The sequence below is a fragment of the Carlito syrichta genome, unplaced genomic scaffold (genome assembly GCF_000164805.1).
Source record: "Carlito syrichta isolate Samal-C Ts95f unplaced genomic scaffold, Tarsius_syrichta-2.0.1 Scaffold303113, whole genome shotgun sequence".
In the NCBI taxonomy this organism is placed as follows: domain Eukaryota; kingdom Metazoa; phylum Chordata; class Mammalia; order Primates; family Tarsiidae; genus Carlito; species Carlito syrichta.
The window spans coordinates 313,154-327,157 of record NW_007247209.1 but is presented as its reverse complement, the minus strand read 5'-3'; positions in this window follow the sequence as shown (position 1 = coordinate 327,157).

The window sequence follows — 14,004 nt, the reverse complement described above, 5'->3', positions numbered from 1 at the left end:
AAAAAATTAGCCGGGTATGGTAGCGCATGCCTGTAATTCCGGCTACTTGGAAGGCTGAGGTGGAAGGATCGCCGGAGCCCAGCAGATTGAGGCTGTGGTGAAGGGGGCTTATCGCTTTAACATTTACGCTTTTACAGTGGTGACCGGGAGTGGCCACTGCAGTCTGGACGACAGAGTGAGACTCCAACTCAAAAAAAATAATAATAATAATAAATTCTGGGTTGTTTTTTTTTTTTAGTCTCCTCCTGTACACCTGCATCATCCTTCAAAAAAAATTTTTTTTGAGTCAGGGGTCTCATTCTGTTGCTCAGGCTGGAGTGTAGTGGCATGATCATGGCTTACCACAGCCTTGACCTCCTGGACTTGTTAGTTTCTTCGGCTTTAGCCTCCTACGTAGCTGGGACTACATGTGTGTGCCACTATACCCAGTTTATTTTTATTTTTATTTTTTTGGTAGAGATGAGGTCTTCCTATGTTGCCTAGGCTGGCCTCATATGCCTAGGCTTAAGCAATTCTCCTGCCTTAGCCTCCCAAAGTGCTGTGATTACAGGCATGAACCACTGCATCTGGCCCTTTCAGGTTTTAAGAGTGGAAAATATCCTGCTCTTATGATTGATCTCATTCTCTCCAGCAAGTAACATTGTTTTATATTTACTATGTTGGTTGGTGGGGAGAGGAGGAGCAGTGTCAGGGACTCCTACTCAGCCTTTCTCACACCTGTAGCTTTTATTCTACAGTCCTGGGTATTGGGTCAACATGAGTTACCCCATTTGCAAAGTATGCCCATTTCAATTACACATTTGAGAACTTAGGGAATTATCACCACTTGATGGACCCATGGGCCTACTAAAATCCAAGCCTTGACCAAGACTCTATCACCTGGCCCCATACACCATACCCCTAACAGAGGTCAAGATGGTGCTTCATGTCCTGGATTCTGTATCCAATAGTCCTTGAAATGTTTGGGTATTCCCCTCCCCCATGTATAGTCGCCAGAATAATTGACCTAAGGTCCCTTTGGGGAAAGTCTTGGGGTGGATGTTTGACTATACACACTGGCAGCAATGTTGGGAACCTGATCTTTCCTTCAGTCAGTAGGTTCCAGGTCTGAAAACTGGACAAGGGATTATAGCACTGTGTTGGGACAGATACTCTTAGCCTCCTGCTCCTCCATCTTTGATTTCCTTGGGTTGTATAAATTAAGCAATACTGCTCAACTCGGAGGCTCAGCCTGTAATCCCAGTGCTTTGGGAGGCCGAGGTGAGTGGGTTTGAGACCACCTGGGTAACTTGGAAAGACCTCATCTCTACAATAAGTCAAAAATTAGCCGGGTGTGGTAGCAGCACGTCTGTAGTTCCAGCTACTTGGAAGGCTGAGGCGGAAGGATCGCCAGAGCCCAGCAGGTTGAGGGAGTGGCCACTGCACTCCAGTCTGGGTGACAGAGTGAGACTCCAACTCAAAAAAAAAAATAAATTAAGCAATACCCTTGTTGACTGCCCATCCATCTGGCCCCTAGGAACACTGTGTTCTATTAACCATCTTCATAGTTCTCTGTCAGGTCTTCCTGACTACCATTCCAACTTTGACACTCTTTACCATAATTGTATCTGCCTTGCCTCTGGTCATTAATACCACTGCTTCGCTTCTGTTGTCTTTGTCATCATATCTTTTCCATTGTTATCAGGCAGCCCAGATCTATGACAGCATCTCCTGCCACGAGCCCTGGCCTATGGAGGACAGTCACCACCGAGCTCCTCAACAATGCTGGTATGCTTCTCACCACTTATTGCTTTGGTAAATGGAATGGCCTCTGAGCTCTCCCATGGGACACAGTTGGCTGGTAGGTTTGCTGGCCTTATATAATACATCTACTCTAGCATGTCCTCTTTCCCCTACCATCTTCCATGGCAGGGCTGGCAGTTTTCCTTCACTTAGAGAAGTCCATAGCTTTTTGCAGGCTTCTAAGAGTCATTTTAACAGCACATTAGCACTGTCTCCCTGGGTCCTTGCCAGGGTCATAAATTCTGTATCATGGAAAGTCCTCCCATAATGACCATCTCTCTCTTATGCAACTTTATATTATTTTCTCTGCTGGATCCAGCACCCTTGGGACCAGCTTCTGCTGGTCCGTGTTGAGCTGATCCTGCAGCTCCTCTGGAAGATAGTTTTTTCCTCCCTTAGCAGACTAGCCTGTCTCAGCTGGGTTATGCTGTGACTTGACCCTCATGATTGGTCTGGTATCAGGAGGGCAGGAGGGGGATATTGGGCTAGATCTTGAAAATGTATGTGTCCTGCAAGACAGAGGTCTCTATATTTTCTCTGAGAAAGGGGAAAATGCCAGCCTTTAATGGAAGGAGTGGGCTACCTCTGTAGACCCAGATGACTCAGGAAAATTTAGGAATTCTAGATTTTTTTAGTTCATCAATCCAGATATCCCTTTCCCAATCTCATGGTTCTATTCCGTCTCAATCAGGAGTCTGGCCTTGGCATAGTTGACTTCTTAGAGTTGAGAACTGAACCTTCTCTGGGGCTCTACTACCTTTATAATTAATTTTGGGTATGGTCCTCAGCTATTTTTGCTCTTTGATTCTAAGAAACTTGAGTTTGCTTCCGTGCTGCCACCCCCAGCCTTAACCTCAACAACCATTGAATTCCATGTTCTCTCTGATGTCCAAGATAGCACCACCTGCTGGTGTCCCATCCTCCCTCACCACTGATGAAAGCTTTCATGGTTGTATCACAACAACTTGCTGGGTTATCAGCAGGGCTATCAGTTCTTCCTCTCATGCCAGCCATGAAGATTTCAATCCAGCTGTTTAGTTGTGGTTCAGCTCAAAAATCTCAACTTAGGGTCCATTTCCTCAGACCATTCCTGGCAGCAACTCTTTTGCACAGAGATTCCTGGGACACTGGGTTTGTATTCCCAACTTAATCAGTCCTCAAATGTGACTGCCCCCAGAGAGCAGGGAGTGAGGCGGACTCCTTTGGTTGTCTCCCCAGAGAGGAATTTAGCTGTGAGCCCATGGGGACCACCATTCCTGGCAACTGGGGCAACACATGCTTTAGTCCTGAGGGGGCGGGCACATGAATGACACATCACAGCATACACTAGAGTGGCCAAGGCAGAAAAGACTTCCTCCTGGCCAGGAACAGTGGCTCAAGCCTGTAATCCCAGCAATTTGGGAGGTGGAGGTGAGAGGATTGCCTGAGTTCAGGGGTTTGAGATCAGCTTGGTCAACTTGACGAGACCTCATCTCTATAATAAATTTTTAAAAAATTAGTCGGGTGTGGTAGTACGCGCCTGTAGTTCCAGCCACTTGGAAGGCTGAAGCAGAAGGATTGCCTAAACCTAGCAGGTCAATACAGTGGTGGCTATGAATGCCTCACTGCACTCCTGTCTGGGCAACAGAATGACTCAAAAAAAAAAAGGCTTCCTCCTTCAGGCATCATCCAGCCAATAATCATGGAGTGCCCTGAGGAGACATCTGGAATCCTGCTCCTGCCTTCCTGGATCTTGCATTCTAGCTGGGGAGAGACATTTTACAAGCAGTTGTACAACTCTTGTCTAAGCGTGGGCCCAGAGGAATCCTGACAGCAGCCACAAGAACATCTGAGGAGGGACTCACGAGGTCAGTGGGAGTTAATTGCAGGCATTCAGGGAGTGGCAGATTGAGATATTTCAGGCAGGAGAACTCAGTCAATTGATCCTCAGCAAAAGTGCTAAGAACACACCATGGAGAAAGAACAGTATCTTTAATAGATGGGGCTGGGAAAACTGGATATCTACATGTAGAGGAATGAAATTAGATCCTTATCTCACACTGTATACAAAAATCAACTAAACATTGGTTAAATACTTAAATATAAAACCTAAAACTGTAAAACTACTAGCAGAAAACATAAGAAAAGACCTTCTTGACATTGGTTTGGGCAATGATTTTTTTTTTTTTTTTTTTTGCATATGACCCAAAAGTACAGCAACAAAAACAAAAATAGACAAATGGGATTACATAAAACTAAAAATCTTCTTACAGCAAAGGAAACAACCAGCAGAGTGAAGAGACAACCTACAGAAAGGGAGGAAATATTCGTAAACGATCTATCTGATATGGTGTTTATATCCAAAATGCATAAAGTTCTCAAACAAGTCAATGACAAAAAACAAGTAACCAAATTCCAAACTGGGTAAAGGACCTGAATAGACATCTCTCAAAAGAAAGCACACAAATGGCCAACAATGTATGATAAAATGCTCAATATCACTAATCATCAGAGAAAGGCAAATTAAAACCACAGTAAGATATTACTTCACACCTTTTAGAATGGCTATTATAAAAAAAAACAAGAGATAACAATTGTTGATGAGGGTGTAAGAAAAAGAGAATCCTAGTACAACTGGTGGGAATGTAAATTAGTACAGTCATTATGGAAAACAGTATGGAGTTTCCTCAAAACATTAAAAATAGAACTACCATATACCAAACCCTGAATTGTGTCCCAAATCTTTAAAACAAAAATAAAAAATAAAACAAAGAAGATATTAAAAAATAAAAAAATAAAAATAGAACTACCATCTGATCTAGCAATACTACTTCTGAGCATATGTCCAAAGGAAATAAAATTAGTATGTCAAAAAGATGTCTGCATTCCCACATTCATTCCAGCGTTATTCACAATAGCCAAGACAGAATCAACCTACATGTTCATCAACAGATGAAAGGATAAAGAAAATGTGGTATATATACAGAATGGAATACTCAGCCTTAAAATAAGAAGAAAACTTTGTCATTTGTGACAACATGGATGAACCTGGAAGATATTATGTTAAGTGCAATAAGCCAGACAAAGAAAGACAAATATTTGATTATCTCACCTGCATGTGAAATCTAAAGAAGTTGAATTCTTAGAAGTAGAGAGTAGAATAGTGTTTGTCAGGGGATGGGAAGGGTATGAAAAGAATACAAAATTTCATTTGGACAGGATGAATAAATTCTGAAGTTCTATGTACAGCAGAGTGACTACAGTTAATAATAACATATCATATACTTGAAATTACTAAGAAAGGAGATCTTAAATGGTCTCAACACTCATACATAAAAGGCAACTGTGAGAGGCAGTGAATAGGTTAATTTGCTTTTTTTGTTTGTTTGTTTGAGTTAGTATCTTACTCTGGTGCCCAGGCTAAAGTGCAGTGGTGTGATTATAGCTCACTATAACCTCAAACTCCTAGGCTCAGGCAATCCTTCCACCTCAGCTTCCCTAACTGGGATTATAGGAACACACCATTATGCCTAATTTTTGCATTATTTGTAGAGATGAGGGTCTCACTCTGTTGCCTAGGTTGGTCTTGAAAACCTGGCCTCAAGTGATCTTCTTGCCTCAGCCTCCCAAAGCACTGGGATTATAGGCAGGAGCAACAAGTCTGGCCTTAATTAGCTTCTTTTAATCATTTCACAATATATACATACATTAAAACATCATTTTGTACACCATAAATATACACAATTTTTATGTCAAGTATACCTTAGTAAAGTGGCGCGGGGGGGGGAAGACAAATAAAAACATGGCAAAAATATAAAACTAAGTTATAAAAAATTTAAAAAAAAAGCCGGGCTCGGTGGCTCAGCCTGTAATCCTGCGCCTTTGGGTGGCTGAGGTGAGTGGATTGCCTGAGCCTGCGGGTTCGAGACCCTCCTGGGCAGCAAGACCTCATCTCTACAATAAATCAAAAAATCAGCCAGGCGTGGTAGCACATGCCTGTAATTCCAGCTACTCGGAAGGCTGAGGTGGAAGGATCGCCGGAGCCCAGCAGGTCGAGGCTGCGGTGGCCGGGAGCGGCCACTGCACTCCAGTCTAGGTGACAGAGTGAGACTCCACCTCAAAAAAAAACAAACAATAAATAAATAAATAAATAAAAGTTTGCTCTGTGTAACCTGATCAGACTAAAGAGTGTCCGGCAGGAGTGTAATCAGGGACTTCCTTAAGACATCTGCAAACTGCCTACGCATGGTGGTTTCCCTTCTTAGACGTGGGTGGGCTTGTGGTGTGCAGGTTACCTCAGTTCTGCTCTTCTGGTGTCATCTTAGCATTGACTTGGGCAAAGGAAGGGGGTCCTGGGTTGTCTGGGAGGCAGAACATTACACCCCTCCCTCAAGAGAGTCTATTGACCAGCAGAGCTTCAAGATTGTTGTGAAGTTGGCATGAGTAGCTCAGAGGCCTTTTGGGGATGATGAGACCCAGACCCCAACCCCTTAAATTCATGGTAGCCTCCCAGAAAGGCCCGAAGACTTGGTGAGAGGGAGGGCAGTAAAATCCCCGCTTCCCTGTGCATCCCCCATCCCACTGTAGCAGGGAGAGAGCTCCAAATATTATGGTCTGCTTGATATGTATTCCCCCAACCCCTGACTCTTTGTGGCACCCAGGGTGCTTGCACAAGGCAGAAATAAAGATACAGCCAAGATGGAGTCAGGCACAGTGGCTCATGCCTATAATCGCAGCACTGTGGGAGGCTGAGGCTAAAGGACTGCTTGAGCCTGGAGCATAGTGGCACACACCTGTAGTCCCAACTTCTAGGGAGGTTGAGGTGGAGGGATCACCTGATCTCAGGAGGTATAGGCTGCAGTGAGCTGTGTTCATGCCCCTGCACTCTAGCCTGGGTCACAGAGTAAGACTACAACTCACAGCTGGGCTCGGTGGTTCAGCCTGTAATCCTGCACCTTGAGAGGCTGAGGTGAGTGGATTGCCTGAGCCCGCAGGTTCGAGACCCACCTGGGCAACTTGGTGAGACCTCATCGCTACAGTAAATCAAAAATTATCCAGGTGTGGTAGCGCACACCTGTAGTTCCAGCTACTTGGAAGTCTGAGGCAGAAGGATCGCCTAAGCCCAGCAAGTAGAGGCTGTGGTGGCCAGGAGCGGCCACTGCACTTCAGTCTGGGTGACAGAGTGAGACTCCAACTCAAAAAAAAAAAAAAGACTACAACTCACCAAAAAAAAAAAAAAAAAGGGGAAGAAAGAGAAAAAAGAAAAAGAGAAACTCAGTGATAGGGGTGGGAACATCTGAGCTGAATTTTAGAAGGACAGGGGACCTTTTTTTGTGCCCCAAGCTGGGAAAGTAGATACTGTGGTCATAGGAAATGCTTCCTGCTCATGGGTAGAATCTGTTTCCATTGAGCTCCTTGGGCTTAGTTCACCTACCCTCTGCCCAGTGGACAGACATTTGCTGCCATAGCTAGGGTTGCCAGGCTTAGCAAATAAAAATGCAGATATATTTGAGTTTCAAATAAAAGATGAAAAATATTTTAATATAAGTATGTCTCAAATATTGCTTGGGATATACTTATACTGAAAAAAAAATGGATGTCTATCTGAAATTCAAACTGAAGTGGGCATTCTGTATTTTATCTGGAAGCTCCAGTCATATGCACAACTTGAGCTCTGCACAACTTCTCCTCTGACCTGGTACATGCCTCCCCAGCCCTTCCAGAAGCTTGACCCACATTCTGAGTTCTTGAGAGATGTAGAGTTTGGGGTGGGACCAAATCAGCCTCTCCAGGTCTTTGTCTCGGGGAATATTTGCCTCCTGGTGAGGGGAGGCAGGACCTGGAAGCCACATTGCTTTGTGGCCTTCTCTCTCCTAGAGTGAGTCAGGGCTGTGGCTAGCATTGATTCAGAAACTGTTTATTTCAAAAGTATCTCCTGCCGACCTTTTATGTTTCAAACACTTTCTTTGCTGTGATTTCTATAGTTATTTAATCAATTATCTTTTTTTTTTTTTATGAATGGTTCTTTTTTATGTTCTCTGCTTTTCTCCTCGATGCTTTTATGACTCTGAGAAGCTTAGGGGTAATTTAGGCTACATGGCCCCCCCATCCAATCTGGAGCCTTCAGAACTGGATGCCCTAGGCTGGCCTCTGCACCCACCGCTCCCTGGGAAGTCCTGGTTCCAGGTTTCTTTCTTGGAGTCAGGAATCCTTAACTGCATCTTCTCAGACCTGCTTTCCAGTTGGCCCTCCCCGCTTGTGGAGGGTGAGGACTTGTCTGAGGTCAGTGCTGTGGCTTCAGGAGGACACAGGGGATGGCCTAGGGGAGAACCCATGCTCCCCAAAGTTGCAATGTTCAGGGGCATGTGTCCACTTCATGGTCACCACCCCCTAGTCTGGCTCTCAGTGGGGTCAGGTGACTCTGCTCCCTTGTCCAGGGTCCTCTTGGGGACCCTGATACCCAGGCGGACTGTAAGGTCTCTGACGGCCCACAGTTCCTAAAAGAGCAGTCAGGCTCTGTGCCCTCAGGGCCTCCTGGGCCCATATATCTATAGGCTGTGGGAGAAACTAGAACTGGCTTCCCTCTTGTGCACTGGCTTAAGGTCCTTGGTAGAAGCTCACAGGCCCGAGGGTTCTTCACGCCACACTTACTTCCCCCACTGCTCATGCCAGCCACTCTCAGATAAGTTGGTTGCAGACCATGGCTCTCCCACAGCCCCAGACTCAGAGGAGGATACTGCCTGGCTGTAGGATGAGACACACTCACAGCAACAACATCTGCATACCCTAGATATGGCCCCAAGCAAGGGGTTGAACCCTGGGTAGGAGTCTTGGGGGTGGCCCACACAGAATGACCCCCTTCTTGCAGGCTCCATGCCTGGGCATGCTGAGGCCATGAGCGAAATGTTCTCCACACATGCTGACCACATCTTGTAGCTACGCATAGTGAATGTTTTCATGCCCTGTTCCTTCAGGCAGTAGTTCAGATTAGCACTGGTTCAGACCAGACAGAGTCTGCCTGGATCAAAGCCCATAACCTTTGGATACCTTTAGTTTGTTATAATACAAAAAAATCCCAGCCGAGTGCAGTGGCTCATGCCTGTAGTCCCAGCACTTTGAGAGGCTGAGGCAGGAGGATTGCTTGAGCTCAGGAGTTTGAGACCAGCCTAGGCAACATAATGAGACCTCATGTCTACAAAAGCCCCCCAAATTAGCCAGACTTGGTGGAATGCACCTGTAGTCTCAGCTACCTGGGAGGCTGAGGCAGAAGGATTGCCCAAGCCCAAGAGGTTGAGGCTGCGGCGAGCTTTGATTGTGCCATTGCACTCCAGCCTGGGTAACAGAATAAAACTCTGCCTCAAAAGCCAAAAATACAAAAAATCCCACCCCTAGAGAGAAATCACAGTCATTTTTGTATATGTGACATAAGTGCGTTCTTACTCCATACTGTACACTAGAAATCCTACCCTTTTCATGCTTAATCCTGCACTCCCCATTCTATGTAAAACGCTACTTAGCCTGTGTACCTTTTACAGTCAGCAGCAGTTTTTTTCTGTCCAGTTGACCACTCTTGGACCATCTTCCCTGCATGTAAGTTTCTGAATAAAGCCCATGTCTTGTCTGTTGCCTCTGGGTCATTTCTTTGGCCCCTTGAACACAGTGTACTTTCCCATTGGGTCCTTGGGAGTCTGGCACTACACCAGTGTGAACTTTCTGGGGCAGGGGGCGAGGTTGCTCCACTCTTGGGAATAGCGTTCAGAAAGCAGGGCACATGGGGTCTCAGAGCTCCTTTCAGCACTGCTCAGTCCTACTCCAGTCAGTGCTCAGAGCTCAGAGCTGGGTGGGCTCTTGTAGGAGCCTCTGGGTTCTCAACCTGACTATGGTGGGCAGATAAGATGTCCCAGTTGAACTTCCTCCAGTCTGGGAGGACACTCCAGCTGTCAGACACCACAGCATCACCTGCCTTTGGTGTAGCATTCCTGGAAGCCTCTACCTATTCATCCTGTAAAAATGACATCACTTCCCTCTAACACCTGGAGGAGCAGGAAGCTGGTGCATCCTCATCTAAGGGCTTAATCAATTCAGACCAGCCTCTGTGAATTAAGGGCCCCCATGAAGAGGTATACAGTCTCACTATGCCTCTTCCGTTAAAAAAAAAACTTTCAGGGAGGTTTGAGGAGAGGTTGGAGTGGTGGACAGGAAAGGGGGAATGAAGGAATGAAGGGAGCTAACACCATTCTCTATGTTAATTGAAGTGTTAGTTTCATTGCTGGGGAAAATTTGAAAATGACAGTGCAGTTGGAAAACTATTTTATTCTTCTTTATGGGTTTGATGAACTGTTTGAGAGTTAATGTTTGTTCTTGGGAAGCAGGATATGTGTATTACAAGGACACGTGTGTATTTGAAAGAATAATGGGAATCTGGGACCCCTGGAAAAAGCCTGATGCACAGTGTTCACCATCACCCTGGACTGTCTGGAGGGCCTGAAGTGCCAAATGCCACAGTGTACCGTCCTGTGGAGGCCCTTGGCTTGTGAGTCTGGACTGAAGACCCCAGATTCTGGGAAATGTCATCCTGAGAGAACAGGGATGAACAGAAAGACACAAAAGTTCCTGAGGGGAGTGGAGTTTCTGGAGTGAGGAAGATTTGACAAGGCAAGGGTCAGAGGCTGGAGGTGCTCTGGCCAAGGAGCAAGGTTATAAACTGAGGCCACCTAGAATGGAATCTCTCTGAGGGTGCAATTCCTCGGGGACTTCTTTTTCCACACACCAATTTGATAGCTCTATGCAGTGACTGTTTTTAAGTTCTTTCCCTCATGGGTTGTCATTCTCTAAGGTGTATCCCAACCTCTCAGTCAAGTCTCACACAGCCAGTCCACCTGCATGTGAAATGTGGGAAGAAGTGAGGTTGACCCTGCCGGAGAGAGATGAGCCCTGGCCCTATTCACTTGGCCTATGTCTAGATAACCAAAGCTCATATGGTCCCGGATATAGTTAGCAGCATGGAGAGTGATGTTCCTAGGAGTGGAGGACACCATGGATGTTGCCTTCTAGAAGGTCTATAGTTCTTCATTATATCCTCAGCATCTAGACAGTACTCTGTACACAGCAGCGATTCAATAAGTGCTTGAGTGACACTTTATAGGCTATCTCCACTAAAGATATATGAATATCTGGCTGGGTGTCTTGGCTTGCTTGAGCCCAGGAGTTCAAGAGCAGCCTGGGAAACACAGTGACACCTCATCTTTACAAAAAATATAGAAATTAGCCGGGTGTGGTGGCATGTGCCTGTAGTTCCAGCTGCTTGAGAGGCTGAGGCAGGAAGATTGCCTGAGCCCAGGAGATCGAGGCTGCGATGAGCTGGAATCATACCACTGCACTCCAGACTGGGTGACCGAGTGAGAACCTAACACACACACACACACACACACACACACACACACACACACACACACACGAATATTCAACGAATACAGGAAAATATAAGGAGGGGATCCCCAAAAAACCCAGAATTTATTTATAAAAATTGTGTATTTATTCTTACATGTTAAACTTCAGTCACCTTCGAAGTACTCTCTGTTTGATGCAATACAACTATCGAGATGCTTTTTCCACTGCTCAAAACAGCTTTTAAACTCATCAATTTTGATACCTTTTAGTGCTTCTATCATTTTTTGCTTCACCTCTTCCATATCTGCAAAATGCTTCCCTTTGAGGACTTTTTTCATCCAGGGAAACAAACAAACAAAAAAAGTCACTTGATGAGATTAGGTGAATAGGGAGGGTGGGGCACAGGGGTCATACCATTTTTGGCCAAAAACTGCTGAACACTCAGCTCGGTGTGGGTAGGTGTGCTCATACATCACACATCACAAAATGATCAAATGCACTGAAAGAATTTCCAGAAAAAAAAAAATTCACCAAAGCTGAATGCAGCCTCTCACAACAATGCTAACTGGTACACTGATTCCAATGGGTTCTTAGAACATTTACCTAGTGGGGGAATGGTTCCCTTCATATGCTCAAAATCACTAGAGAAATGTAAATTAAAACCATGACAAGATAGCATTATACCCACTAAAATGACTGAAATGAAAAAGACTGGCAATATCAGATGTTGGCAGAGATGTGGAGCAACTATAAACTCCATACAATACTGATGGGAATGAAAAATGATGCAGCCACTTGAAAACAGTAAGATGATATCTTGTAAAGTTAAACATACACCTTGGGGTCCCCTCCCACTGTGGGAGTTTTTCTATCCTCTCAATAAATCCGACTTACTTTTTTTTTTTTGAGTTGGAGTCTCACTCTGTCGCCCAGACTGGAGTGCAGTGGTCGCTCCCGGCCACCACAGCCTCGACCTGCTGGGCTCCGGTGATCCTTCCGCCTCAGCCTTCCAAGTAGCCAGAACTACAGGCACGCACTACCACACCCGGCTGATTTTTTGATTTACTGTAGAGATGAGGTCTCGCCAAGTTGCCCAGGTGGGTCTCGAACCCATGGGCTCAAGCAATTCACTCACCTCAGCCTCCCAAAGCGTGGGATTACAGGCTGAGCCACCGAGCCCAGCTAAATCCTGCTTTCTAAAAATAAATAAATAAATAAATAAAAAGTTAAGCATATTCTTACCATACAATTCAGCAATTTCAGTATAAGAGAAGTGAAAACTTATGATCAAAGATTTGTATGTGAATGGTCATAGCAGCACTGTTAATAAATAATCAAAAACTGAAAGCAACCCAAATGTCCAGTTACTGGTGAATATACAAACTGTACTATGAAATACTACTCAGCCCCGAAAAGGAATGGGATATTAATATATGCAACATGAATGAATCTAAAAAACATTATGACAAGAGAAATAATAAAATATTAAAGACTATGTACTGTAAGATTCCTTTTATATGAAACTCCAGAAAAGGCAAAATTATTATTATTATTACTTTTTTTTGAGTCAGAGTCTCAATCTGTCACCCAGGCTAGAGTGAAGTGACATGCTCACGGCCACCACAGCCTCAACCTGCTGGGCTCAGGCAATCTTTCCACCTCAGCCTTCCAAGTACCCGGAACTACCACACCCGGCTATAGAAAAGGCAAAATTATAATAACAGAAGCCAGATCAGTGACTGCCTGGGGTTGAGGATAGGTGAGGAGATAGACTGCAGATGAGCAAGAAGAAACACTTCAGGGTGCAAAAACCATCCTATTCCTTGATTGTGGTGGTGGTAACATAATGGTGTATGTTTTCCAAAATGCATCAACCTGCACACCCAAAATTTGTCAATTTTATTGTATGTAGAAAATAATAAAATGCAAATTTTAGGTAAAAAGACCACCACATCTAGATATGCCATGTCCAAACTTTGGACTAATTAGCGATAAAAATAAAATCTTTTTTCTTTCTTTTTGAGTTGGAGTTTGGAGTGCAGTGGCATGCTCACGGCTACCCCAGTGTCGACCTGCTAGGCTCTGGCAATCCTTCCGCCTCAAACTTCCAAGTAGCTGGAATTACAGGTGTATGCTACCGCGCCTGGCTTTTTAAAAAATTAAGTGTAGAGATGAGGTCTCACCAAGTTGCCCCAGCTGGTCTTGAACACGCAGGCTCAGGCAATCCACTTGCCTCGACCTCCCAAAGTGCTGGGATTACAGGCTGAGCCACCAAGCCCGGCCAAAAATAAAATCTTGAAGGTAGTCAGAAACACACAGAGGAACAAAAAATTATAGAAGACTTTTATTCAGAAACTATGCAAGCCAGAAGCCAATGGAGTAACATCCTTAAAGTACTGACAGAAAAAAACAGTCAATCCAGAATTCTATACCTCCACACCTAATAAATATCAGTGGGTAAATTAATTGACAGTGGTTGTAGGGAGACATGAAAAGGACAGTATAAAGATGCAATTTAGTATTTGTTGATAAACTGCATAGCCTGTCTTGAGAATGGTTGTCTGTATAACTTTCCCCTTGCCAACTGAACTGTGCTAAACAGAAATTTTAAAGGTGATATTAGATATTAACACTTCTCTTTCAGATAGGAGTATGATACCAGACGGAAATTTAGATCTACACAAAGAAGAGTATTGAATGTAGTAAAAATGAATGTAAACTTAAAAGTCATAAAGTTATTCATGAAAAGAAAAAAATTGCGCTCTAAAGGGATACATGAGTAGGCAGGAAAGAATAAGAATGTTCCTTGAGGGGCATGAGAGCCTCTAAAATTGCTAGAAGGATTTGTGCAGC